The following is a 24126-nucleotide window of genomic DNA, read 5'->3' as shown; positions in this document are numbered from 1 at the left end:
CGGTGTAGACCATAGATTCGATTACGTGAAATGAACAACATTTTCAGTGAAAGGACAAATAAGATTTTGCTTGATTGGGGCCTTGCTTGAAAGTTCCCCCACCTCCCCCACCATGTCGCTTTGTGTATTTAATACAGTATTAATACTGCATCTTTTAAATGCCCTAGACAATCGAACCTTTTTTTTTTAACTAATAGCTGCAGAAATTTCCAAGATAATCTCAATGCTTTTATTTAAAAGCGCATCGAAATTTACTCAAAAAAGACTCGTTCCACCACTATAAATACAGAGAACTTGTGATCAATGCATTCAAAATGTACTTTTGATAGGGCTTATAGTTACTTAGAAATTCACATGAAATTTTTGCGGGGTTTGAATGGACGGGATTTAAAGCGTGTTCATAAGTAAACTTTTTAGTTATTAAATTCATGTAATGCATTTCTGTTTCCGGTTTAATTTAAACAGTCTTTACAAATGTGCATCATTAGTCATTTTTGTCATGGATTTATTTTTGTATAATGTAGGACCCATGTATGCTGCCTAATCCAGTCAATATTATTTTAATTGAAACCCAGGAAAAAGTCGATTGTTTTAAGGTCTACTATTGTTGTTTTCAACTTAAGCTTTATGATTTTTTTTTAAAGAAAGTACAGCATTGACCGAATAACATGGAATTAATTTCTTTTACTGAGATAACCATCAGCGCACCAGCAACCCAAGTGAGGATAAATGGGAAGGATAACGGATGTCTCAACATATCATGACAACTCAAATTCCCCTGAGACTGAGGGCTTTCTTTGTTTGCATTTGACAACCAGTTTATAATGCCACCTACTGGACAGTATTCTTTATATGGATGTATAGATTTTAAAGCTGTACAAAACTGGCCCCCCCAAGTAGCATGCGAATGGGACAGACTACAGAAAAGAATAATGTTAACAAGCCGAACAAATTTTAATCATCAAAAACTGACAAATACATAAAATCAGGTTTAATGACCTGAGGGTCACCCCTCGGACATTGGGTTTTGGACAAATGTGCCTTAAAAAGAAAAAAATCAAACATACTGCAGTCACTCTTATTTGAAAAATGGATGGGTGTGGTCAGTCATGCTCGCAGATAAAGTTGCTGGTGTGATTAGGGATGAAAGTGTTAGGGTTAGACCAAAAATAACTTACAGGATTAATATAGCATAACTGTAAATTAAAAATAAAACAAACAAATACATAACTAAAATAGAATACAAACATTTCAAACTCAGAAATGATAATTTCCAATTTCAACTGACAGTAGAACATGATTTAAAACAGTATTTAACATTTTTCATCAATAAAAATTCTTGATCTGACAAACTTTATCTGAAGAAAAGTTAAATCCACTGGCTTGTCAAGGAATAAACACGGTCAGTCTATACCCGCAATGTTTTGAAAATACTGAAAGTTTAGTTCAACATAATCGCCGTTAGTGGCAATAACCTTGCAATACATTATAACAAACATCCCTGTCGGCAGTTGTGATGTATTGTAATAATGTATCATAATTTACGGCGGTATCTATGGTCAATCCATTGATGAAGACCGGCAGTAGATGATGTATGTCTTCCTAAAGCATGTAGAGGGGAAAAGCTTTCAACTTCAAGATAATGCGTGCCAGGGGGAAAATGACCGTTAGAATTTAGATCAAGTTAAAGTAAATCACAATCTCATACGTATTACAGTAAGCGGGGTGGGTAGGGGCGAGGGGGGTGCACAGGCGCCGTAAATAGGAGGCCGGCTTGCTAGAATGTGCCTTTATGTGCGTGCGCTTGACGTATAGGTCACACCTGAATCAAGTGACAAGGAAAATGATAGTCTTTTTTTTTTTTTTTTTTGGGCACGCCGTCACACGATCAACCAACCTTTTTCATTCTGCACACGGCCAAACCACCTCTCTGCCCGATCCACCTCTGCATCGTGGCTGCTAACGGCGTTCCCGGCGACGATGAACAACGCCGGCCCGCGCACATCAACACATTTAGCACCCCTGACCCATGTACTTTAAGTTATTATGACTGATCTTTTGTTATGTTCTGAGAGAAGGATTACGTCCCCCCCAACTATTTTTTTTTGTAGCTCTATACACACTTACCTGTCATTTAGAATCCACAAAGCTCTCGTCCTTTGCACCTATGCAATCAATTTTTCACGACCAACCGGGTCTTTTGGAAAAGTGTGACAAGTGAATCCATTTTCCAAAGTGTTCAAGCAAAATTCAGCAATACAACAAGCCGACATTTTGGCTAACACGATGAAAAAAAACAGGCAATTTTTTGCCGATACAATAGGTATAAACCAATATAAACATTTGACCCCGCTACTGCAAAAAAAAGTTACTTCCTGGTTCTTGTCCAACACAAATTCCTCGAGAGGATTTTCATGGCGGGAGATGCAAAAATCCATACACGACAACATCCTGACGAGTGGTGAAAAAATAGATGGCTCCATTCCGGCAGACTTTATTTTATTAAAAAGACTAAAAATTATGCTTCACGTGTCAGTTGACCTTTAAAAAACCTCTTTCTTGGAAATTACGCACCGCAGGGTCAGCTGGTGTTGGGTTGGCTGCCAGAGTTAAATGAGGCAGATTATTATCCATCCATCCATCTTTTACCGCTTATCTGGGGTCAGGTCCTGGGGGCAGTAGCTTTAGTGAAGATGCCCAGACCTCCCTTCCCACTCGTTCATTTTCCGATCCGACTTTTGTAAGCGAGGCGGAAAATTTGATACAAGTCTGTTCTACATTCGATCAATGAAAACACTTGTTGTATATGAGGCACTTTATGGGACCATTTGCAGTCACTGTGATTTGACGGGTGCTATCGCGCGCCATCGCACTTGCAAATCTGCACAGTCGAGCACGAAAAATCACGTGCGTAAAATTTCTTATGAGTAGAAATACATAGATATTGTAAGAGTCGTGGTCTTGTCCAATGCAATTGCGCACTTGTCGTACATTCTCAGTGAACATGAAAACCGATCCAACACAATGAACCACAGCCTGATTTTTTTTTTTTTTTTTTTTTTTTTTTTTTTTAAAAGCACGGAAGTACACGAATGAGCTGGTGCTCAGCCTACTTATACTTCCTAGTTCACCTGACATCACCCCCCTCCGGCTCTTAAAGGGGTGCACTCATAATTACAAACACTATAAATGCTGTAATCTGAATCTTTGAATGAACCACATAGCTTCAATAGATGACACTGATCTGACCACAGTGCATATGTCTGATGTTGCTCATGAGCTTAGCGTGTTTGCTCAGACACAAGGTAGGAGTTCAGAAGCAATTACCTGTGCAGGATGTCGTTATGAGGGCTCTGTGAGCCATATGCAGCCATCATGAATGGTGATCACTTAAATTGCACAAGGTTTCAAGAAAGAAATTAAAAACTTTGACTTAATAATAAGACAAGATACACATTTTTGAGACATATAACATGCACTACAAGTGGACATTTATTTATTTTCCCAAGCCACGGAGAACTGCAACATAAGGATGAAAGAGCCGCATAAGGTCCAGAGCTAAAGGCAACCCCCCCATCGGCTACATATTTTCCATTGTGCAAAACATCAATTTGCAACCAATGAAGAGAGATGCTTAGGAAGCACAGTTTAAACTGCAAGCTATGATATAAGCACAGGAATTGAACTCAGAGCTTTCCATTTATTCTGGGAAGCTTGATGAAAGAACGCCAACCACTGGGCATTGGTGTAAACAGGGCGTTCAAAGTGAAGTTGCCAGTGATGTAGAAGCGATAGGTGACAGATCAGGGTTCGCACGCGGCCCTAAAAGTCCCTAAAAACCCAGAAATTTCTGAGGGTGCATTTAGGGGCCCCTAAAAGTCCTTTAAAATTCACAGAAAACCGGTCGAGCCCTTAAAAAGGCCTTAAATTAAAAAAAAATCAAAGGGAGGACCTCAACCGCCAAAATTCTCCCCAAAAAATTAATCTTATTTAAAAAAAAAAAATAGAGATCCATCTGGCGTTCAAAACAGCCGGAAATTGTCAACGGAAGTCACTCTGTGTTCACAACTAGTCGCCATCTTGTCGTCGATATTCCATTGTTTGTTTCCGTGAGTAGGCATTTCACTTCGTCTTCGTAACGTAGTTCTTTTGATCGATCCAACTTGTATCATGGGGAAGGGCATTTTTCAAGATGCTTGGGTTGAAAGTAAAGAGTTTGGGAGCTGGGTTCGTCGAGGTCCAAAAGATCGGCACATGTTCTACTATCATCTGTGGAAACAGAGTTACCAGCTTGGAAAGATGGTCGTCAACGCACTGGAGTTGCACCGGAAAAACAACTCCCAAAAACCTTGAACATCATGGTGGATCACAGAAGGGTGGAGGAAAGCAATTGCGATAGGATTCTGTTCCACTATTCCAGAGTGAGTGAAAAGATTCAAGAAGATGAGGAGATTAGGGTCGCTTTATCTGATTTCAACATCTCTCAGGACAGGCTGGACAAGCTCTTCCACTCCACTCTGCATCAGCAGGTAAGCCAGCAGTTCCAGGAGCTATGGGGCATCATAAAGCCGCTGCTGCTCCTGTGGAAAAAGGCTTCTCCACAAACAAGGAGGTCACCGAGGACAACCTAAGCAAGGAGTCACTGATTGCTTGGAGGCAAATAGTGGAGGTGGTCCAGCAATATGGAGGGCCTGACATGGTGCCTATCACAAAGGAGCTGTTGGTTGCTGCGTCTTCTGCCAGAAGTATTTACGTCCAGCATCTGGAGGAGGAAAAGAAGGATGCATCAAAACAGGCAGAGAAGAGGAAGGCAGCTAAGGCAGAGATAGACAGCCTCAAAGCCAAAAAAGCCAGAATACAGACTGACATATCTACGCTTATTGAGAAGGCTGACAGGCTTTGTGAGGAGGCAGAAGAAAAGAGGAATCTGAGGTTTATCACCGAGGCCAATGCAATCAGAGGCAGCGTAAAGGACAAGAGAGCCACTTTGGCACCTCTGCAGCAACAAGTAGAGGAGAAACTGGGTAGGCTCAAGGAGCTAGAGTAGGGGTGCTGAGACAGACAGTAGAAGACATTTGTAAATGTGTATATAGCTGCATTTGTGGTTAGAATCTGTTTTTCTGTAGACTGTTATGTGAAGATGTTGACAATGGTCATATCAATGAGAACATGAAGATGACATGATGGATTTATGGATGATGAAATACTATGGTACTGTGCTACCTTATGTTTTAAGATAGTGTTTAACATAATTTGCCATATGGTTGTGAAAATACAGTTGTAAATTCCCATTTTAATCCCTATTCATGTTAAAACATGTACATTCTGTATTTAAATAAAAAAAGCATAAAATTCAAGCAATTTTAAAGTGAATAATTAACCTTTTGGTCGCGGTATGTTTGCATCAGAGAAAAGGGAGGAAATGTGACGCTGAAGTCACCGTGATTTCAGTGGGTAATGCTCCAGCAGCTTCTCCCTTTTTTTTTTTTTTTTAATATAATGCCAGTCACTCCTTTGGCAACACTAGCTGCCTTTTATTACGTTTTTATTCTTTAGGACAGTCGAAATGTTCGACTCGGCAAAATTATGTTACCAAGAGGCGTAACAAACATGCATAACATTTTTGAACTTAGCTATTATGTATCTCCTTTAAATCCACTATGGTACGCTCAACTTTTTTCCCTTTGCTGCTAGTAGCACCACTGTCTTTCGTTGGGCCAGTGGCAAAGAAAATGCTGGAAACCTAAAAAAAAAAAATATATATAAATAAATAAATAAAAAAAAAATCTGAAAGCATACGCGAATGTGTGCACACTGAGCACGTACAGTCGTCGTATGAGAGTAGTTGACTCGAAGTAGGCAGTGGCTCGTCGAAAACGTCTAATAAGTTGTCGTCAATGTCTTGTGAAAATTCTTTCTTCACATAACGACAAGCAGCATTGTTGTCGGCGGAGGAACCCTCGCCATACAGAAGCACGCTTCTAAGGCCATAACTCTTTTGAAATTTTTCAAACCAACCTTTGCTTGCTGAAAAGCCTTGCCCTTGAGGGAGTGAATCTCCTTGCAGCATGAGTGCTGGCCTGAGGTTTTTCTTCAGCCTCTTCATCATCGTCACCGGACCTTTTTTCTGCAATCTGCTATCCACAAAGCTAACTTCGCTTCCTTATTAAAAGGTATTGAAGCGGTTTTACAGATATCGTGTTTGGCTGTTTGCGAGCTAAGAAACTGCTTAGTTCCTCTGCTAGCAAGGCGTGTGTTTCTGGCACATATCTGGTTATTTTTGTTGTAGTTTTTGATGTGTTGTAATCCCTCACACATCTTTTTTTTTTTTTTAAATTATTTTTTATTTTTGGTGAAGCACTCGTTTATGTTCGTTTTGTAGGCTGGCTTGGCCACTTTGATGCCTCTTTAAGTCAGCTCTGGACCGCTGTATTGTACCTTGTCCGCTTGCGGTGTCACAGGAGTACCTTAGTCTCCTGGGTCATCCAGGGTTTTTGTTGGGGAAAAACCTGCATCAGTCTATTGACAGTCACAGTGTCTATGTAGTATTTGATATAAGACAGAACAGTATCTGTGTGTTCTCAGAGGATCTGGTGTTCAAATAATTTCCAGTGTGTCAAAAACAACCCTGCAGCTGAAAGAGTGCATTCACAGGCAATGTTATTGTCTTTGTGGCATTTTGTTTTTTTAGGGAGATGTGCATGGTGTTAAGGATCCAGATAGGGGAGTTGTATGCATGTTTAACGTTGGAGTAAACATGGTCCAGGATTTTGTCTCCTCTGGTGGGACACTTCTCATTTTCTTTTCCTTTCGGTTTATCCGTTTAGGGGTCACGACAGCATGTCATCTTTTTTCATCTAAGCCTATCTCGTGCAGGTTCCTCTCTGACACTCAATGTCCTCATGTCCTCCCGAACAATATCCATCAACCTTTTCTTTGGTCTTCCTCTCGTTTTTTTGCCTGGAAGCTCCATCCTCAGCACCCTTCTACCAGTATACTCACTCTCAACCTCTGAACATGACCATCTAAGTCTGCTCTCTCTAACCTTGTCTCCAAAACATTTAACTTTGGCTGTCCCTCTAATGAGCTCATTTCTAATTTTATCCATCCTACTCACTCCGAGCGAGAACCTCAACATCTTCATTTCTGCTACCTCCAGTTCTGCTTCCTGTTGTTTCTTCAGTGCCACCGTCTCTAATCCGTACATCATGGCCGGCCTCACCACTGTTTTGTAAACTTTGCCCTTCGTCCTAGCAGAGACTCTTCTGTCACATAACACGCCAGCTGTTCCAACCTGCTTGGACCCGTTTCTTCACTTCCTTACCACACTCACCATTGCTCTGGATTGTTGACCCTAAACATTTGAAGTCCTCCACCCTCGCTATCTCTTCTCCCTGTAGCCTCACTCTTCCCCCTCAACCTCTCTCATTCACGCACATATCTGTTTTACTTCGGCTAATCTTCATTCCTCTCCTTTCCAGTGCATGTCTTATCCAACCTGTTCACTCTAAGCGAGAATCTCAGCATCTTCATTTCTGATACCTGCAGTTCTGCTTCGTGTTGTTTCTTCAGTGCCACCGTCTCTAATCCGGACATCATGGCCGGCCTCACCACGGTTTTATAAACTCTGCCCTTCATTCTAGCGGAGACTCTTCTGTCGCATCGACCACCAGAGACCTCCCACCAACTGTTGCTTGGACCCGTTTCTTCACTTCCTTACCACAGTCTCCATTGCTCTGTATTGTTGACCCCAAGTATTGGGAGTCGTCCACCCTCGCTATCTCTTCTCCCTGGAGCTTCCTTCTTGCTTTTCTGCCCCTCACATTCGTGCACATATATTCTGTTTTACTTTGGCTAATCTTCATTCCTCTCTTTTCCAGTGCTTGCCTCCATCTTTGTAATTCTTCCTCTGCCTGCCCCCTGCTTTCACTGCAGATCACAATATCATCTGCGAACATCAATATTCCAAGGGGATTGCAGGCTAACTTCATCTGTCAGCATATTCATTACTACCACAAACAGGAAGGGGCTCAGCGCGGATCCCTGATGCAGTCCCACCTCCATCTTAAATTCTTCTGAGACACCTCGGCACATCTCACCGCTGTTCTCCTGCCCTCATACATGTCCCATATTATTCTAACGGAGGTTAACCCCGTTCTCGCGTTGCATCTCCGAAGCTCAATGGCGGGAGTAGTAATTAAACGGAGCATCGAGTCGCTGTTATAGTCGCTTCATTGGCTCTTAGCACACAACACACATACGCAGTCCGTCTCACCTACACAATACAAACACCCACCTGCACCAAGGCCGTCGTCACAACACCCGCAACAACACTTATTCAGTTGATATAATTTAATAGAGATTATTCTCTATGAATTTGAAATGTAGCCTTTAGTGTACACTTCTACTCATTTATACACACATTGAGATACGTTTGTAACATCATTTATATTCAACAGTGTACAACGTGCGATACATAATAATTGAGATAAACTCTTCTTCTGAAATCTATATCAATGATTATGATGTACAAGAATTGTGATCCAGGGTTCGTACGATTCAGGGAATTTCTGGATTATCATTGGACAAAACATTGCCTTTTCCAAGTCTTGGAATGTCCAGTAAATATAAAATATTTGGCTTGGGTCAGGGAATGTCATGGGATTTTGTTGTTGCAGCTCAAAATATTGTTTATCATCTTTTTTAATTAAAACAATAAACCTGTCAAGCAAAGGGTGCGCATTTCCGGTTTCTCGTAATTTCTCAAAGTGACATCATTTTGTTCCGTTCATCCAAGCGTGGAGGTAGTGCGCACCTGAGCTCGATGAAACAAACGTTCCAGTTATGAATATGCCGGGACAATGGCGATTTAACGACATGTGGTTGGACAATGAGTTATACTGGGGGTGGCTGGCAGTTAGTGACATTCATACAGCGAAATTTTCTGCATGCGGTAAACTCATTAACCTATCTAACATGGGAGAAGGTGCGTTGTGAAGTCATATGAAGTCGGCCAAACACATCACAACAATGTCAACGAAACTGAATGATAAGACGGAGAATTTAACAACTTTCAACCTCTTCCGTGGGAGAGCTGACTCAGGTGAAAATGAATTTCACACGGCGCTACTGCAACAGTTCCCAGTCGGCTGAAAAATTCAAATGAAAAATTCACTGGTAGGTTAGTTTATTTAAATTTTAAGATGCTACATGCTACCATAGACAGAAAAGAGCCATTTTTGAAAATACTAAATTATAGAAATGATGCGTGTGACTTTGCCTTTTCTTTACGATGCCATTTTTGCTAGTCAAACAAAGCTGCTCTGTTGTCTGGGAGTGAGTCGCTGGACCGTAACAGGTTTTCACAATGTTGTGAAACCTGTTGTGCTGTTGGTTGTCACAATAGACAAGACAGTTCTTCAAAGATACAATTCCAGCTAAAAAGATCGATGTATTTCGGCAACTAAACGGAATGGATGGTGCCCAACGGAATAGACGCCAATGTAGTGATCATTTCATTTCAGGTAGGAATTATTCTTCTCAAATTCAAATTATAAAGAAGTATTTATAATGCCAGGTTGACTCAATTTAGAAGACTTCATATTTAAATAATAATAATGATGATAAACCGTCCGTCACAGAGGTTTACGGTCCCTGTCCTAAATTTCATTATTTTTTTCTACAAACGGGATATGGATGATTTTCAAAAACAGTAACATGAGTCTATGAATACTTTTTGCTTCATTACAGGCATCATAAAATCTGAGATTCAAACACTCCAGTTAGATTTGATGTCAGTTTTAAAAAATTATAACTTCTATATCACCAATAACTTAGTCCAAAATCATACCTAGATCTAATGCCCTGATTTATGCAAGTGGGATTACACGATGGTAAACTAAAAATTGATTACAAGATCTAGTATTGTAAGTTGCAACCTACCTTTGCCATCACAAGATGACTTATTTCGTTCAATTCTACAGGACACGACATCGATGACCCATCCAGCAACGAAGTATTTGTATGCGTCCCGACCTTTATATGATTTCAAAGTCTTCTGTGTTAATCTCAACGACTAATTCACCAGATACATCTGTATATTCAGCTGTCCAAGATAGGGAAGCGAATTAAGTCAATTGGAGAAAACATCGACTTCGGCATTAAAAATGTATCCTCTATGCCAAGTGTCACTAATATTTCACAATGCTTTGTTTGACCGGCAGTATGGCGGCGTCAATCAAAATCACATTTTATGACGTAGGTGCATTCCTCCTATTAACGTAATATTTCACAAACATAAACTACGATGTATAAAAGTTACCACCATGGGACAGACTTTATCATTTTAAAAAGGAAAGTGCAGGCTTTTAAGTAAAATATTTTCATCTGATTTTCACTGGAACTTTAAGATGCATACCACCCCAACAGGAACCTCGGAGAACATGATTCTTCAAGTACTTAATTCCCAAATGGAAAGAAAGTTTTAAATATCATGGCACTGAGAAAATATTGACCATGAAAAATTTGACAATTTTCAAATATTGCTATATTTTTTAAAATTTCATATATATACGGAAGTTAGGCTGAAAGTGAATGTTCAGAGCTGCTTCACGTACTGTGAGAGCATTTACGTCGAAAGTCATCAACATAATGAGCAATGTCAAAGGAAATTCAGTTATGCAAGGGCTGCTCCTTGCGTCGATTGCGAGGCAGTGTGACGGCGTAGCCCCCAAAAAAACGTTAGACTATCATCCACCTTGTCGCTTGATTCAGGTATGGGCAATACATCGAGCGCATGCACATAAAGGCGCGTTCTAGCAAGCCGGCCTCCTATTTACAGCACCCCTGCCCCCCTCCTTCAACAATACGTCACAATTGACCCCTCCGTGGATATTGCGCAATCCGCGTCACTGACCAATCAGAGGCCAGAGATCTGCATAGACCAAAGCCGACAGGTATCCTGAAAGGCTAGTTGGTGGAGTTCGATTCGTACCCTTTCCAAAACCGAAGACCCAGTACGAAAAATGCCTTCGATGGATCAAACTTTGTGGAAGACCGCATCATCAACTAAATCCATCGAATATCAACCGGAACACATATGTTTGCACGAAGGTATGCCCTATATTTGATTTTCAATACATGTCTCGTATAAATGAATTCGAAGCTCTTCGCTAGCATAACACTGCTGCGTGTGAACGATTGACACACTTATTCTTTGTTGAGCGATATTTAGCGATGATCGGACTGCACAAACGTATTGATTTCTTGCTGGCTCCCGGCCAGAAGCTTAACCAGACTGTGTTTGCACGAAGATATGCCCTAAATTTGATTTTTAATCCACGTCTCGTATAAATGAATGAGACGTTCATCGCTAGCATAACACTGCTACGTGAGAACGATTGACGCACTTATTCTTTGTTGAGCGATATTTAGCGATGATCGGACTGTACAAACGTATTGATTTCTTGCTGGCTCCCGGCCAGAAGCTTAACCAGACTGTTTGCACGAAGATATGCCCTAAATTTGATTTTTAATCCACGTCTCGTATAAATGAATGAGACGTTCATCGCTAGCATAACACTGCTACGTGTGAACGATTGACACACTTATTCTTTGTTGAGCGATATTTAGCGATGATCGGACTGCACAAACGTATTGATTTCTTGCTGGCTCGCGGCCAGAAGCTTAACCAGACTGTGTTTGCACGAAGATATGCCCTAAATTTGATTTTTAATCCACGTCTCGTATAAATGAATGAGAGCTAGCATAACATTGCTACGTGTTAATGATTGAATGAAATCAGAAGCATGGCGTCTGTCTCAGTTCAGAATGTATTGTATTGCATTTGCCATTTTTACTGTTTGTCTTACATCAGCGCACGTGGCGTGACGTCACTTCAGGAGGCGTGGTTAAGTGCCCTGTACGGAGGGGTCAATTGCCTACAGGAATGTTTGTTCCAATGTATCGCTATTTTGTTGCCACTAACGCCGATTACGTTGAACTAAACTTTCAGCATCTTCAAAACATTGCGGGTATAGACCTTTCATGTTGACAGGCCAGTGCACTATTCTTCAGGTAAAGTGTGCCAGATCAATAATTTTTGATGAAAAATTTCAAATACCGTTTGATATCATGTTCTACTAATATCAGTTGGAATTGGAAATTAACATTTCTCCTAAACAATCAGTCTTCACCTGGAAACAGGAAATGCAAGTTAACTGTACTGAGCATGTCCAGAAGTTAGGCTGAAAGTGCATGTTCAGAACTTCTTCACGTACTGCGAGCGCATTTACGTTTGAAAGTCATCAACATAATGAGCCATGTCGAAAGAAATTCCGTTACACCAGGGGTGCTCAATGCGTCGATCACAACTTTGCGCATTAATGACGCGCTCTCTGCTCATTATTTTATTTTTTTTGTAGACATTGAAGTGAATCACATTATATGTAGTTTTCATAATATATTTTTAAAATGTATATATGGCTGTCAGTTGACCTTTGAACTTTTACGAGAGACAACTTGGCTTGGTGTCTCACTTGGCACTAGTGAATGGGGTAGTGCCATATGTCTAACCTGGGCTTTCTCCTAACATCCCGCTGTTGGCAGGTGCCGTGTTCGGCTGACATTATTTAACCAACGACGGTAAGTTGACTTGTGTGCTTATATTTGTGATTATAGTCCACAATAACCATTTTAGTTTTTAAGATGAGCCTCCTATCATGATTTTACATGATAAAAGCTATAACCTTCTCAGTATCAGTAAAAATTTGACGAGCACAACCACGCTCACAAATCTGCACAGTCGAGCATGAAAAACCACGCGCATAAATTTAAGAGTAAAAAAAAATAGATTTTGAAAGACATCGCTTATTTTGTGCAGTCTTGACATTAATTTAATTTAAAACATTAACTAAACAAGCCTGTTCCTGAACAATCAGTCTTCTACCGGAAACAGGAAATGCAAGTTAACCATAGTATAGTGAGCATGTGCGGAAGTGATGTTCTTCATGTTCTGAGCTGCTTCACGTACTGCGAGCACATTTACATTGAAAGTCATCAACATAATGAGCCATGCCAAAGGAAATTCAGTTACAGCAGCGGTGCTCAATGCGTCGATCGCGAGGCAGTTTTGGTTGATCGTGTGATGGCGTACCCCCCAAAAAATGACGTTCGATTATCAACTATAGGGCAACTGTGTACATGTGCTTTTGCTTGGGCTTACAAGTGCAAGTCTGGTTTGATCTTGGAGGCATACAAACACACACTATTGCTCCCACCACCATAATTTGGAGGTGACGAACAAGAAAAAGGGACAAAATCACGCAACTGTTTAACGGGCAAAGCTCTGGGTGATTGAAGGTTGGGAGAAGCACGCAGGTATAGCCATGCAGACTGTTAAACCAGCATACAGTCTGCTCTACGATGAAGTTGAAAGTTCTGTTTCCAGGATTATCCACTTTGCTTTGCACTTTTAATACAATAGTAAAATTCTAATATCTGTAGATAAAATCTATGACAAAACATACACTTTTTACAGAGGAAAATCTAAATTATAAAAAATGTTCATTACACTTTTTTATTGCACCATCACTTTGCAATGTAGATTCGACAATCAACTTCCGATCCCTTTCTTTACACTATTCATATAGAAATATTTTTTGATCTGCAAAATGCTTGCATATAGTTGAATAGTCCACCTTCAAATCAATAGCATACAGCCATGCTTTTTAGAAAATTGCTATAAACCGACATGTAACTATCATCTGGTTCCTCTGTTGGGGGTAATTATTGCACTATTTCGCTTTTTCCTAAAGTGCCAGAATCAGTGCTGAGCATCCACTGTTGGCATTTCCTATCTTTGGTCCACGTCTAGTGGTTGAAACATTCAGAGCTGAAGCAGAGTAGAAACAGAACAGCCAAAGTCATCTCAATGTGTCACTGGACCTACCAACAGGTGGAACCATTTGGCACTACAGCACAATGTTGTGCAAAGTACAGTAAATCAGACAAGGCCAAATAAATGTATTCATGATTTTGGTATGATTTGGGCAATTCTGTATCAATCCTTGGTGGGCCGATGGGAATGGTCCGTGAGCCGGAGTTTTTCCTTCCCTGGTCGAGTTCATTAAACTACATCAAAATATTCAAATTTTGTGTTCTATTTTTTTATGTTCAAGCTGTGGTTAAAAATCTGAAGTTACTATTTATTTTATTTTCAAGACTACAAACCTTAACTTTTTTTTGTTGCGCCTAGGAACTCTGTGGCCTTTGTAACAATGTGGCAAAAAAAAAGAAAAAAAATGTGTGTGTGTGTGTATGTATGTATGTATGTATGTATATATATATATATATATATATATATATATATATAATCACTAGGGGCTATGAATCAATGATCTGAACTAATGAGCTCATTCAATCTCACAGAAGGGTGACAGTGGATGACATTGAAAGTACTTTGAGCTTATCTTTTGGAACAGCACACGAAATTGTCCATGATGACCATGGCTACTCGAAGGTCAACTTCCGGTGGGTGCCAAAGATGCTGACTGCAGAGCACAACCAGAGGAGGGTCAAGTTGTCCCTGCGGTGTTTATTCTGCTATGAGTAATATGGTGATGAGTTTCTGAAGAGGGTGGTCACATGTGACGAGACATGGGTTTGGCACTGTAAGCCTGAGTCGAAATGGCAGTCCATGGAGTGGAACTCTCCAGTGAAGAAAAAGTCCAAGTCTCAGCAGTCTATGAGGAAAGTGATTCTCACAGTTTTTTGGGCTAGGCAAGGCCCAATCAGCATTTCTTTCCTTGAGAAAGGAAGCACTGTGAACAGTGCCAATTACAGTGAACTGCTGACGCAGGTCAAGACAGACATAAACAACAAACGCAGGGGCATCAGTCAGGAGTCACCTTGCATCATGACAACACAAGAGCTCACACAGGAGCCCAAATGGTGCAGACCATCAACAAGCTGTGTTGGGAACTGCTCCCTCCTCCCCCTTACAGCCCCGACCTTTCATCCGTTTGGTCCCTGGAGAACCTCAACATCTTCATTTCTGCTACCTCCAGTTCTGCTTTCTGTTGTTGTTGTTTCTTGCCACCGTCTCTAATCCGTACATTATGGCCGGCCTTCACCACTGTTTTATAAATTTTGCCCTTCATCCTAGCGGAGACTCTTCTGTCGCATAGAACACCAGAAACCTTCCGCCAACTGTTCCACCCCGCTTGGACCTGTTTCTTCACTTCTTTACCACACTCTCCATTGCTTTGTATTGTTGACCCAAAGTATTTGAAGTCATCCACCCTCGCTATCCCTTCTCCCTGGAGCTTCACTCCTCCTCCTCCGCCGCTTATATTTATGCACATATATTCTGTTTTACTTAGGCTAATCTTCATCCCGCTCCTTTTCAGTGCGTGCCTCCATCTTTCTAATTGTTGTTCTGCCTGCTCCCTGCTTTCACTGCAGATCACAATATCATCTGGGAACATCATGGTGCAGGAGGATTCCAGTCGAACCTCATTTGTCAGCATATCCATAACCACAGCAAAAAGGAAGGGGTTGAGCGCGGACCCCTGATGCAGTCTCACCTTCACCTTAAATTCTTCTGACACACCAGCGGCACACCTCACTGGTGTTCTGCTGCCCTCATACATGTCCGGTCCTATTCTAACATATTTTACCGCCACACCAGACTTGCGCATGCAGTACCGCAGTCCCTCTCTTGGTACTCTGTCATAGGCTTTCTCTAGGTCTACAAAGACACAATGTAGCTCCTTCTGACCTTCTCTGTACTTTTCCACAAGCATCCTCAAGGCAAACAATGCTTCTATGGTACTCTTTCCAGGCATGAAACCATACTGTTGCTCACAGATACTTACTTCTGTCTTGAGTCTAGCCTCCACTACTCTTTCCCGTAACTTCATTGTGTGGCTCATCATCTTTATTCCTCTATAGTTTCCACAGCTCTGAACATCGCCTTTGTTCTTAAAAATGGGGACTAGCACACTTTTCTGCAATTCTTCTGACATCTTCTCTCCTGCTAGTATTCTATTGAATAAGTTGGTCAAAAACTCCAAAGCCACCTCTCCAAATTGCTTCCATACCTCCACTGGTATGTCATCAAGACCAACTGTCTTTCCATTTTTCATTCTGTTCAGTGCCTTTCTAACTTTCCCCCTACTAATCATTGCCACTTGCTGGTCATTCACGCTTGCCTCTTCAACTCAACCTTCTCTCCCATTCTCTTCATTCAGTAACTTCTCAAAGTACTCTTTCCATCTGCTCAGCACACTACTGGCACCAGTTAACATATTTCCCTCCCTGTCCTGAATCATCTTTACTTGCTGCACACCCTTCCCATTTCTATCCCTCTGTCTGGCTAACCTGTAGAGATCCTTTTCTCCCTCTTTCGTGTCCAACCTGGTGTACATGTCGTCATAGGCCTCTTGTTTACCCTTCGCCACCTCTACCTTTGTCCTATGTCTCATTTCAATGTATTCCTTCCGCCTCTCCTCAGTCGTCTCCATGTCCCACTTCTTCGGGAATTTCGTGCCACTTTCCAACATGATACAGGATGTTTACGGTTGGTGGAATTTGGGGGCTGCGAAGAGTAACGCACATTTTTGTCCTTTCTATCCTTGAGACAATATTTTTCCAAAGAGGGATAGCAACCTGAATTTTTCGTTACAAGAGATGTTCGTAAGTCGACACACACACACACACACACACACACACACACACACATACAGGGAGTTCTCTGGTTAAAACAGTCTCAACCTAAAACGTTTCAACTTTACAACACCCGTTTCTTGTCCACCATTTTGGCCCCAGCATCATAGTGTTTCTGCTTAGCTCATGCATTTTACATTTCTGTGTTTGTCCACTGGGACTTTATTTGCCCCTTTTCGCCCACCTTTTTACACATCATGCCTCAAAAGAAGAAAGCTGCTTTTTTTCTTTTTTAATGGTAAGGCTGGTCCAACCAAAACAAAAGCAATGACCATGGAAACGAAGTGTAACATCAGTCACTGTGATTTGACGGGCGCGTACACGCTTGCGCGTTATTGTACTCGCAAATCACAGTTGAGCATGAAAAATCACGCGCGTAAAATTTATTAGTAGAAATACATAGATATTGAAAGATGTCTCTTATTTTGTCGTCTTGACCAATGTTCCCTCTAAGCTGCGCCACTCCATTGCGCACTTGTCGCACACTCAGCATTTATGGAAACCAATCCCGCGCAGTGAGCCACAGCCTAACATCATTTTTTTTCATTTTAAGTACTGAAGTCTGAAGTCTCTAACGAGCTGCTGCTCAGCCGACTTCTACTTCCGAGTTTACCTGACCGACTGGGTTTATATTTCGTTAGTGTTTCTTTCATGTCTTTAGGAGATAAACTGTTTTGTGATTTAAAAACCAGCACCAGAACTTTAAAATCTATTCTACGGCTGTCCGGAAGACAGTGAAAAGACTATAAAATTGGAGCTATACGGTCTGAACTCTTTTTGTTCTAGATGGAACCCAAGCTGCAATCTGAATGAGCTGCCGTCCGTACATCATGGCCGGCCTCACCGCTGTTTTATAAACTTTGCCCTTCCTAGCAGAGACTCTTCTGTCGCATAGAACCAGAACCAGACACCTTCCGCCAACTGTGCCACCCCGCTTGGACCCGTTTCTTCACTTCTTTACCACACTCTCCATTGCTTTGTATTGTTGACCCCAAGTATTTGAAGTCATCCACCCTCGCTATCTCTTCTCCCTGGAGTTTCACCCCCTCCTCATCTGCCCCTCTCATTTATGCACATATATTCTGTTTTACTTAGGCTAATCTTCATTCCTCTCCTTTGCATTGCGTGCCTCCATCTTTCCAATTGTTCCTCCGCCTGCTCCATACTTTCACTGCAGATCGTTTGAAAAGTAGATATTGGGGGAAATAAATCTGGGCACCCCCGAAATACATTGAAAACATTTCTGGGATTTAACACAGGTAAAGTGTCAGTCTCTATCCATAATAAGTATGAGATCCTGATTTACTTTCACTTGGTCTCAGTTCTCATGTTGTTGTAGTCTGTCCATATATCTGAGTGCGAACGGTCATTTTCCCCGTGGTACGCGTTATCTTGAAATTGAGAACTTGTCCCCTCTACATGCTTTAGGAAGATATAAATCTAACAATACATCACGATTGCTGACAAGAATGTTTGTTACAATGTATCGCTAGCTTGTTGCCACTCACGCCGATCATGTTGAACTAAACTTTCAGCTTTTTCAAAACTTTGTGGGTATAGACCATAAGTGTTTATTCATTGACAAGCCAGTGTATAACTTTTATTCAAATAAAGTTTGTCAGTTATTTTTATGTCTTGAGATTCTATCCCTAATCACACCTGTAACTTTTTCTGCGAGCTTGACTGACCACTCCCGTACATTTTTCAAATGAGTGACTGTATATCTTCCTAAAGCATGCAGAGGGGAAAATGACCGTTAGAACTTAGATCAAGTCAAAGTAAATCACAATTGCGTATTTATTATAGTTGATGGGAGGGTGTGGGGGGTTGCACGCACGCATCGCCGCAACTGCCGTAAATAGGAGGCAGGATTGCTTGAATGCGCCTTTATGTGCGTGCGCTCGACTATTGACCACACCTGAATTAAACGACGAGTTGGATGATAGCCTAAGGGAGGGGTGTCAAACATACGGCCCGCGGGCCAGATCCGGCCCGTCTGGTGGTTTGGTACGGCCCGGGGAAGAAAGCTGCGTTGTATTAAAAAAATATGAATTTTCTTTAAAATTTGTAGTTCTTGTATTATCCGCTAGGGGGCGCAGTGTTTTAGTACGTGCAGACAACATGAAAGCAACACTGCGGCGGAACTAGGACCACCTTGACCTGGTAAAATTGAACGTCTGTACAGCGTCTATTGGCGACAATTGCATTATCTACTTTTCCGTTTGCCTCGCACCCTCATCAGCAAAATGTCTTTGTCAAAAAGGAGAAAAGTAGACACAGAGTGTCGGACTTTTCAAGAAAAATGGACATGTTCTTATATGTTCACGGAGGTGAATGGGAAACCCGTGTGCCTGGTGTGCCAGCAGCAAGTTTCGGTGCTTAAAGAATACAATATTTGGCGCCATTACGAAACTCAGCATGGTGAAAAATACAACAGTTTGCATGGAGAATTGAGAAAACAGAAGGTAAATGAAATGATGGCGCGTCTGAAGAAACAGCAATCTGTTTTCACCCGGAGCCGAGAAGCCAGTGATGCTGCGGTGAAAGCCAGCTACCTAATTGCGAGCCAAATAGCAATGGCATCAAAGCCGTACAGTGATGGAGAGTTCATCAAAAACTGCTTGCTGACGGCTGCTGAAATTGTGTGTCCTGAGAAGCGACATGCTTTCGCCAATATAAGCTTGACAAGAAATACCGTGGCAGACAGGATTTCGGAACTCTCTGCAGATTTGGACCACCAACTAAAACGCAAAGTGGGGTCATTTGTGGCATTTTCTGTTGCGATTGATGAGAGTACTGATATCACGGACGTCGGTCAACTGGCCATATTCATTCGTGGAGTTGAGAAGACTTTGAATGTCACAGAGGAGTTTCTCGAGCTGGTGCCGATGATCGACACCACAACAGCTGAGGACATTTTCAGCTCCGTCGTTGGAGCGCTGGACAGAGTCGGAGCGGACTGGTCACGCGCCGTAAGCCTGGCTACTGATGGTGCGCCGTCAATGATCGGTAAAAAGGCAGGTGTTGTGACAAAGTTCAGAGATAAAGTACAAGCCGCAAATGGGGGAGGTAATTTTTGGACATTTCATTGCATTTTGCATCAGGAGGCATTATGCAGCAAATCGCTAAGAATGGATCACGTCATGGAGGTGGTTGTCCGAACTGTTAATTTCATCCGAGCCAGCGGTCTCAATCATCGTCAATTTGACAGCTTTCTCAGTGCCTGTAACATTATCCATGGTGTGCCTTATCACACGAACGTACGATAGTGAAGCAGAGGTGCTGTGCTAAAGCGCTTCTTTTATTTACGTGATGAAATCGGACAATTCATGGAGAAAAAAGGTAAACCTGTTAAGGAATTACAGTGCCATCTGTGGCTGCAGGACCTTGCGTTTATGGTTGACATCACTGAGCACTTGAATATTCTTAACAAAATGTTGCAGGGAGGCAAAAAAAATCGTAACACAGTATTATGACAGCATACGTGCATTCAAGTTAAAGCTCGGGTTATGGGAGACGCAGGTGGCAAGCGGTGACCCTGCTCATTTTCCCTGTTTAAAAAATATGTGCGCAGCAAGCGTTAATTCTGACGTGGAACGGTACAAAGAGAAGATTTCAGGGCTGTTGATGGAGTTTGAGAAAAGATTTCAGGTTTTTAGCGAACTCGAAACAGATTTTGCAGTTTTTCGCTCACCATTCACAGTCAAAGCTTCTGATTTGCCCGTTGCCATGCAACTTGAAATCATTGATTTGCAGTGTGATGTAGAACTGAAGGACAGATTTGCCTCTGTAAGCTTGGACACATTTTACAAGTACCTCCTACCAGGCTATCCCGCATTGACAGCACTAGCTGCTAAAACATTGTCCATGTTTGGGACAACCTACCTTTGTGAGCACGTTTTCTCACTAATGAACATTAATAAAACAAAGCTGCGCTCGAAGCTCACACATAAGCATTTGAATGAGATTCTGAAATTGGCTGCTTCTCAGGACATGATGCTTCATATTGATGCACTTGTGCAGGATAAACGATGTCAAGTTTCAAGGGCAAATTCCAAGCAAGACGAATAATTGCTGTGAAAGTTATTCATTTGTTCAAATTGCTTTCCAGATGTTGAAAAACAGTGTTTTTAAGTTCCACAAGGCCGGTACTAAATGTTTTTGGAACATTGTTACTATTTCTGTGATCAGTTTTATGTACAACACACTTAAATATATGTTTAACTGTGTAAAAGTGTTGTTAAAATTGCACATACTTTATGTTCTTATGTTATTCTCTTGTTCATAATATATTGTTCATAATGTAAAAGGAAAATTCTGTTAATAAACATTTTGATAATTTACTCATTCTTTGCACTAATTATTAGTATTAGTGACTAATACAAAGGAAAAAATTGGGCTTATTGTTAGTTCTATGTAATTTTGCAATGAGTTTACTGGTCCGGCCCGCTTGATCTCAAATTAAGCTGTATTCGGCCCGCAGACCAAAGGGAGTTTGACACCCCTGGCCTAAGGTCTTTTTTTTTTTTTTTTTTTTTTTTTTTTGGCACTCCGTCAAACGTTCAAGCAAAATTGCCTGAAGATCGACACATTGAGCACCCCTGGTGTAACTGAATTTCCTTTGACATGACTCATTATGTTGATGACTTTCAATGTAAATGTGCTCGCAGTATGTGAAGAAGCTCTGAACATAGGCTTTTGACATCACTTCCGGACACATTCAGTACGGTTAACTTGCATTTCCTGTTAAAGTGAGCGTTTTGCTGAAATTTTTATATTTTTTTTCAAACCATACCTCTTCCATTACCTGACATCTTTTTCACTGGACTCAACAGAATGGTCCTGAATTTTATTTGGAATAATAAGAAAGCCAGATTAAGACAACGGTTACTTTATATGCCTTATGAAACTGGAACAACAATTTCCAAACTTTAAATGGTATTACTGGTCTGCTCAACAACGCTCAGCTATGTATTTTTTTTCAACATCACCATCACCCTCTTGGGTAAAAATAGAGCAAGCAACAGTACCACACCTTCTGTTAAAGTATTATTTATATTTTACTGAGAATAGAGTATTAAAACGGCAGACCAAGAATCCATTTTTGTAAAATACTATAGATATCTGGTTTGAATCACACAAACATACACAGGGACACTCCTTAACTTTCACACTTCTCTCCCAAATGGGGTAATGTGACTTTTAAAGCTGGAGGAGCAGATGGGGGTTTTAAATTATGGGCAAATAATGGTATAAAATCAATAGATGACCTTTATGTAAATGGTGAAATGCTTACATTCATTCAAATATGTCAAAAAATTTCTATTCCCAATAAGCATTTTTTCAAATATCTGCAGTTAAAACACTTTGTCAGCACAAATCAAAAACATAATGTATGAGCCCCCTTTGTCCAGTTTAGAAGATATTGTCCAGTCAGGTGTGCATGGATGTAAGAAGATATCTTTGGTCTATAAATCTTTAGTCTCACATGATACAGAATCAAGTAAAAATAGATTGGAGGCATTGAAACTAGATATTAAAGAAAATATTGAAGTAATTGATTGGGAACATGCATAACTTAAAGCACAAAAACAATCAATAAATACTAGAATGAGGCTATTATAATATAAATGGCTAATGAGGACTTATGTGACTCCTGTTAAACTTCATCAGTGGACCCCTGACATTCCAGACACTTGTAGTAAGTGCTCTAATGACAAGGGTACTTTATATCATTGGATATGGGATTGTTGGAAAGTCAAAGATTATTGGAAATCTATTGTTCAGACAATTTCTATAATAGTTGGAATTCAGGTTCCTCATTGCGCAACACTGTGTATCTTAAGTATATATCCCAAGGATTTTGCTGTTAATAAAAAGAAGGCAATGCTTATAGATTTTGGTCTCCTGCAGGCCACTGGAAAGACTCACGTATATCATGAGAGGAAGAGCTCAGGAATTTGAGGACATATGCAGATCCTTAGAAGAGTTTTTGAAAAAAATGTCAGTTATTTGTGATTTGTGTGCTTTTTTTTTAAACACTGTCTGTGCATACTGTTTTGTTTTTGTTTTACTGTTATTGTGTTGTTTTTGTAAAATTATATATGAAAAATCAAATGAATATATTGTTTAAAAAAAAAAAATTCATTTCCTGTTTCCAGGTGAACACTGATTGTTTATGAAGAGGCTTGTTTAGTGAACAACGTTAATGAAATAAACACGTAAATTAATGTCAAGAGTACACAAAATCAGCGATGTCTTTCAATACTCGTAACAAATTTTACGCGTGTGATATTTCATGCTCACTGTGCAGATTTGCGAGCGCTATGGCGCGTGAGTTGGTCGTGCTTCTCAAATGTGAGTGACTGCGTCGAGGCCCGTCTTTAGTTTGCCAATGACCATTTGGATGATACAGAGGAGTCAAGAGAGAAAGTTATGTGGGCAGATGTTAGGTCCAAAGCACGGACTTCTCGCTCAATGTGGACCCAGAGGCTCCGGCACCAGGATAAAATGATGAGACAGAGGCAGAGCTGTTTTTTTTTTTACTAAACTGCAGTTTAGGGAGAGCTCGGGGGAAAAGAACATATTCCCCACGCCCGCATGTAAGACTCTCTCCGAGCCCCTCCAAAACCACACATTTTATAGAGCTTCACACATAGGGTGGGGAAGAGCAGGTTTCACAAGACAAGTAAAGTTGTTTTGCAGAGACAGTTAATCTTCTCAAGGCCGGGTGTCCTCTGATGAGACACAGTTCTTCCTGTTACAAAAACCCACAAGAATGCAGCTATCATAAATTTGCAGTCACTTTGAGCTCTTAAACTTCCCATAGACAAACAGTACACACACGCATCTTTGCACAGTACAGAGTTATTAAAAGAGATTTATGACACATGAGGTGATACATTTCACAGGCCTCTGTGAAATGTGTAAGCTTATCTTACATTTCCCCCCTGTTGTGGATTTTTGGAACATCAATTGAGCTCAGTCCTATAACAGGTTTTAGAGCACAACATCATAATAATGCACAACATAGGTACCCAGTCAGGGGGAGGCGAAAACCCTCTTAATAGGGAAAAATTCCTCCCCTGCCCTCCGCTTGGAGCGACAGCCTCATGGCCTGGCTGAGAAGGGAATCAAATAAAAAATGGCAGAGAACACAGTAAACCTAAATAAAGAGGGAAAGAAAGCGGAGGACAGAGGTTACTAGCACATGTCCTCACCGGTGGGGTTTGGTTCTCAGTACCGCACCCGTAGACAGTAGGAAATCAGTCAGCATTTATACCGGGTCGTCACCATAGTCCGGGTCAGGGAAAAGATCAGGAAAGTGCACATCATCCTTCTGCTGCAGCTGATGATACTGAACCTGGACCACGCCTATCACCGCTCGTTCCACACACCGAC

General features: G+C 41.1%; 1 protein-coding gene across 2 annotated transcripts in view; it reads left to right on the top strand.

The window, feature by feature from the left end:
* nucks1a (nuclear casein kinase and cyclin-dependent kinase substrate 1a) overlaps positions 1-24126 on the top strand; it is a 138011-nt gene that overhangs the window by 803 nt on the left and 113082 nt on the right. The window lies entirely within an intron of this gene.

This window comes from Syngnathoides biaculeatus, chromosome 10 (assembly GCF_019802595.1).
Source record: "Syngnathoides biaculeatus isolate LvHL_M chromosome 10, ASM1980259v1, whole genome shotgun sequence".
NCBI classification, from domain to species: Eukaryota; Metazoa; Chordata; class Actinopteri; order Syngnathiformes; family Syngnathidae; genus Syngnathoides; species Syngnathoides biaculeatus.
Note: the sequence above shows the minus strand (reverse complement) of the source record. Positions and strands in the feature narration are given on the sequence as shown.